This window comes from Ascaphus truei, unplaced genomic scaffold (genome assembly GCF_040206685.1).
Source record: "Ascaphus truei isolate aAscTru1 unplaced genomic scaffold, aAscTru1.hap1 HAP1_SCAFFOLD_1023, whole genome shotgun sequence".
Classification (NCBI taxonomy): Eukaryota; Metazoa; Chordata; class Amphibia; order Anura; family Ascaphidae; genus Ascaphus; species Ascaphus truei.
The window spans coordinates 118,799-124,798 of NW_027453887.1; positions in this window are offsets into that span (position 1 = coordinate 118,799).

Here is a 6,000-nt window from a genome sequence, read left to right on the forward strand (position 1 = left end):
AGAAAAACCGGAAGAACTCCACAGTCAGCCCGTCTAGCCCCGGCGCTTTTCCGCGGGACATGAGACTGAGGGCTTCAGAGAGCTCGGCCAGAGTCAAAGGTAACTCAAGCCGCTCCCTTCCATCCTCACCGACCGTGGGAAGCCCCTCCCATAAGACCCTGCATTTATCTGGCTGGATGGACTCCGGAGAGAAAAGATCTACATAGAATCTCCGGGTTCTGTCCCGGATGCTCTCCGGGTCAGTCAGAGGGGTACCGTCCTCTGCCAACAGGCATGTGATATGTCTACGGTTTCCCCTCTTTTTCTCCAGCGTGTAGAAGAGGCGCGACCCGCGATCCATCTCTCGAAGGAAGTTGATGCGGGATCGCACATACGCCCCCCGAGCTCTCCGATCTTCCAATTCCCGGAGAGCGCACTTCCTCTCCATGTACATACTCTGCAGGTATTGGTCTCCCGCCACAGACAGCCGCTTCTCGAGATCGAGCACCTCCTCCCTGAGGGCCTCGATCTCAGCATCGCGCCGCCCGCTGGCACCTCTGGTGTACTCCTGACATACGAGGCGCAGATGAACCTTGCCCACGTCCCACCACTGCTCTAACGTGGCAAAGTCTGACCTGCAACCTCTCCAGGCCATCCAAAAGTCTCTGACCGACATCGCAAACCCCTTGTCCTCCAACAACGAATTGTTGAAATGCCAATAAGCGGCCGAAGGTGCTGCAGGTAGCAGCATCAGCGTCACGGACGCACAATTGTGGTCCGAAAACGGCGCCAGCCTAATGGCACTGGACTGGGCTCGCGACAGGCTGTGGCTGGAAATATACAGTCTGTCGATCCGGGACCAGGACATCCGTTCACCCCTAAACACCCTAACATGGGTGAACTCAGTGGATGCCTCAGGATGTTGTTCTCGCCAGACGTCTACCAAGGAGTAGCGGGTGATGACCTCCCGCAAGGCCGACGCAGAACACGGGTGTGGCTCCTGACCATTCCGGTCCTTCCGAGCCTCGAGGGTACAGTTAAAATCACCCCCGAGCACCACGTATTCGTCCGCGTCGACTGTCTCCAGGTATTCAGACATTCTGACGAAGAACTGCCTTCTCAGGGGTCCGTTGGCAGGAGCATACACGTTCAGGAAATTAAACGTGTAGTCCTCGTGTCGGACCCTGATATGCAACAGGCGACCTGGAACAACAGCTTTGGCAAGCAGCAGCTCTGGTTGAAAGGACTCAGAGAATAGGGTCACCACCCCACTAGATGTTGAAGTGAGATGGCTGAAGAAGACACTGCCTCGCCACTCCAAATGCCAGCTGGCTTCAGCCTCTGGAGTGGTATGGGTTTCCTGCAGGAAACTCACAGAATACTTCCCCTTCTGCAAGAAGGAGAGTACCTGGAACCTGCGAAACCCATCCTTACAGCCGTTAACATTTAGCGTACCGATGCTTAACGCCATTGGTAATCAGGAGTTTTTTGGTTCCCCACAGGTGCTCAGGGTACTATACCCCTGAGAAGCCTTTACGTGGTCTCGCATCACTTTTTCAAACTTCAGGACCCGAATATGGATAGCCCCAGAGATTTTGGCCTTGTGGTTGGCCCTGATGTAAGCTCCAAGAGAATGGAGAATGACCGAGGCATTTTTCCACTTCTCAAGGGCCAACTTCACCTTAAAGTTTTTATGCTTGCAGAGGGTATCCTCTAGGAAAGCATCTAGCTCCTGGGCAGGGATAACAGGGGTCAAAGAGTCCACCGACTCCACGGTGCCAGAAGACTCCTCACTGAGCCCCAACTCCCTAAGCTCCTGTTGACTGAAAGGCTTAAGACCCTCACCCTCCCCCTGCGGGGTCTCTCTCAGTTCTACAGTGGGTTCCCCCTTCGGTGTTTCCACGAGGGGGTCCACTAAATCCTCCACTTCCAACCCCGGGATAGGATGTTCAGGGGTATCTGGTGGTGGCATGGCAGAGGCAGCGGTTTCTGGAGTGACCTTGTGAACCAAAAAGGTACCCATTACCCTCCTGGTCTCCTCTATCGCCGTGTAAGTAAACGGAATGTTAGGGGCCTTCGCCTCAATCACGGGAGGGCACTCTTCTGTAGGCACCCCAAGGAGAGAGTCTAGCCTGGCAGTCATCTTTGACAAAGACCAAAACTCCCCACTAAGAGGGCTCATGTCAGATAGCCTCCAGTTGAAATCCGAAGTGCTCACTAAAGCATCCCTACCTACACCTGCCTCCCCCTCTCCATCCTCAACCATGGGGGTCAGCCCTAGCCCATCCCCTACTTCTGGTGACGCAAAACCTGACTCCGCCTCAGGTGCACCACTCGAAGGCGGTACAGCCGGAGGGGGATCTTGGCTGGCTCCAAAGATAGGTGCACTCGGCAAGGCAAATTCACCGAAGCACAATTCTCCTGGGGATGCTCTCCAACCGGGAGGGGCGTTGAGAGGCACCCCAACGTCTATATCTATGGGCAAGGCCTCATGCTGCTGAGCATTTTGGCCTTCCACCCCAGAGACGCCGGGTACCTTCAGTTGTATTCCCTCCAGAAATTCGAGGGGGGGGGGCTGTACGTGTGTGGGATCTGGTTTACACTGGCTACTCGTAACCAGTGGTCTGGACAGGACCACCTTGTACGGAACTGATGTTACGTCCCGCTTCAGAGACTTCAGAGGGTAAACGTAATACGGTTCACCCTCCTCTACCTCCTCAATCACCCTCTTATTTGTTTTAAATTTGCTCTTTCTAGGGATTGATTCCCCAGGAGAGAGTGCCGCTACCTCCATAACAGGAGCTTCCTCCTGCTCCCCCACACTCTGTACGGTGCTTAAATTGGGGGTAAGGTGTTCTTGGGGGGGGACAGCGACAACAGAGGGTGACTGTTGTGGGGTGACTTTTCCTTTCTCCCTCTTTGTAGGGGGGAGAGGTTCAGATGTCACTGTTTGAGTTGAGGCAGTGACATCTTCTGTGATCCCAGGGGGGACCTGGGCCCTTGAGGTCTTTTCCTTCTCCCTCTGTTCTTTGGGGAGAGGTTCAGATGTCACTGTTTGAGATGGGCCAGTGACATCTTCTGTGGTCCCAGGGGGGGCCTGGGCCCTCAAGGGGCTTTCCTTTCTCTCTCTTTCCTTGGGGGAGAGGTGTAGATGTCACCGCCCGAGATGGGCCAGCGACATCTTCTGTGGTCCCAGGGGGGGCCTGGGCCCCCAAGGGCTCCGCCGCGGTGGGCGCAATGGCACAGGGTATTTCCCCCTGGGGGGAGACAGTGATAACAGAGGGTGGTCGCTCCAGGGCGACCCCCTCTCCTTCTCTCCGCTCTCTAGGGAGAGGTACAGAAGTCACTGTTCCAGATGGGACAGCAACATCTCTTGTGGTCCCAGGAGGGACCTGGGCCCCTGAGGGCCCCGCTGTGGTGGGCACAGTGGTACGGGGTGTCTTGGCAGAGGGAGGGGTGGGTGTAGGAGTTGGGATAGGTCCTCTGTTCCCTTTGGGGCAACTCCTACGAGTGTGCCCCAGCTCCTTGCACAGATAACATCTAATTCCCTCCGTGCCATAGAACACTGTGTACATTATGCCCTCGTAGGGCACCCTAAAAGAACCCTCCACAGATTCTGTGCTTTCCGGCAGCAGCACTTGTACCTGCCGCCTAAATGAGAGCACGTGCCTCAGCGCTCTATCCCTGCAGCCCAGTGGAATTTTTGTTATGGGAGACTTAATGTCTCCCAGGACTTGCAGGTGCAGCCGCATGAGGCTATCTGGGATGAAGGGGGGCACATTGGAGAGAATAATTCCTAACCCCTCCATGGGTTCTACAGGGATGTAGGTCCCCCCTACACTGATGCCTTTCTGCACCAGGGTGTGAGTGGCAGCCAGCGTACGGAGGAAGAAAACACCTCTCCCGTACATCTTGCTGGCCGCCACCACAGCAGAGGGACCCACAACGTCTGCCACAGCCCTAACATAAATCTCCATGCTAAGGCCAGGTGACATTGGGCACCTCACCCCAAGCTTCCTGCTCAGTCAGGGTGTGGCCCCAGCATTGTTATTGCCGGGGCCGACGCCTGCAGCTGCCACCTGCACCCAAGTTGAACCTGGGACTGCAGGGGTTAAACTGACAAGAGGAGCTGGGGGAGGTGTGACCAGGGCACTGGAAGTACCAGGCCTTGGGCTATTGTTGTTACTCCTAGGGGCCCCAGTTTTAGGAGTCCGATGTCCAGGTGTGGCCCCTGTTGCTGCACTAGTCCTGTTCCCCCCAGGCATGATGAAATAAGCCTCTAAGTAAGGGGAGGAAAAAGTGCTTAGGGAGAGAGATGCAGAGACGTAACTGTTTCTTTAAGATCCAATTAACTATCTCTCTGCACAGGGAGGGAATGAAAACAGCTTTTAAAACCTGCTGTAATCTTCTCTTTCTCCCCTAATTATTTAACTCTCTCTCTCTCTTACAAGAAACCCACACACAAAAATGAAGGTCTTAAAGTACGACACAGAGCTCCCAATTGCAAATGAAAAAGAAAGAAATCAGGCTTAAATTAAAGTGACAATTGGAAGTAAAAAAACAACCAGAGGTGGGGGAGGGGAGAGGGGTTGAGACTGCAATTTCTGCCAGCCAAAGTGCAGCTTTGCTGGGTTGAAATACAGCAGCCTCTGGGTGAAAACAAAAACGGTTTTTAAACCTGAAAAAAAAAAACCACCCAAACCCTCTACAAAAACCACTGTATACTCACAGTATACTCCCCCACAGATCCACACCAAAGTATACCAAAAAAGAAAGAAGAAAAAAAGAAAGAATACAACCTGATTCTTCAGCAATTGCCTGGGAACTCTGAGTGGAAAAGAAGCAGGCTCCAGCACAGCTACACACAGGAAAACAGGGCCTATGCAGAACCATTTGGCCAATGTTGATATGAAGGAGGAACTGCGCATGCTCACACTATGGGGCTTATGGGAGTTGTAGTTTTTAGATTTCAAAATGGATCACGTGTCACATACTGTGTAGATTAGAAAGATTACACAGAGCCCCCTGCCTGCTCCCTCGCACAGAGCCAGGGTTGCCCACCTTCAACTGATGGTCAACCCGGAGGGGGGTAAATCCCTTATATGGCGGCGTGCCGCGGGGTCTCATGACATTATGCTGCAACTCCCCCTCCAACCAGGGTTGCCACCTTCGACTGACGGTCAACCTGGAGATTTAAAAAAAAAAAATGACACTGTGTTGCCATGACAACGGGATGCTATGTAACGTCACGCGGCGTCAAGTTGCCATGACAACGTGGCACCGCATGACGTCGTGACATCATGTGGCGTCTCATTGTCATGGCAACGAGCATCACGTGATGCTGTTACGTCACGTGACGTTCCAGTTGGCATGGCAACGCAGCGTCATTTGACGCCGCGCAGCCATATTGACAGTAGTTGCAGGAGGAGATGGCGGGAGACTGCCATTGCTGGCAGTATTGCTGCATTAATGGTATATGGAATTATACCTTACATCATTTCTATTATTTATAACTAACGCTGATGACAATTGTTGCAAACAGAGTCGTCGCTGATCAATATTAATTTATTACAATGGTTTCTCAGTTTACTTTACTTGAGTTAATTTAACAGACAAGGTTACCTCATTGCTATCAAAAGGGAGGAACTGCAGCAGCTTTACTGTAAAGAGAGAGGGGGAGAAGAGAGAGAGGGGGGGAGGAGAAGAGAGAGAGGGGGGAGGAGAAGAGAGAGAGAGGGGGGAGGAGAAGAGAGAGAGAGAGAGGGGGGGGAAGAGAAGAGAGAGAGGGGGGGGGAAGAGAAGAGAGAGAGGGGGAGGAGAAGAGAGAGAGAGGGGGGGAGAAGAGAGAGAGAGGGGGGGAGAAGAGAGAGAGAGGGGGGGGGAGAAGAGAGAGAGAGAGGGGGGGGAGAAGAGAGAGAGAGGGGGGGAGAAGAGAGAGAGAGGGGGGGGGAGAAGAGAGAGAGAGGGGGGGAGAAGAGAGAGAGAGAGAGAGAGAGGGGGGAGAAGAGAGAGAGAGAGAGG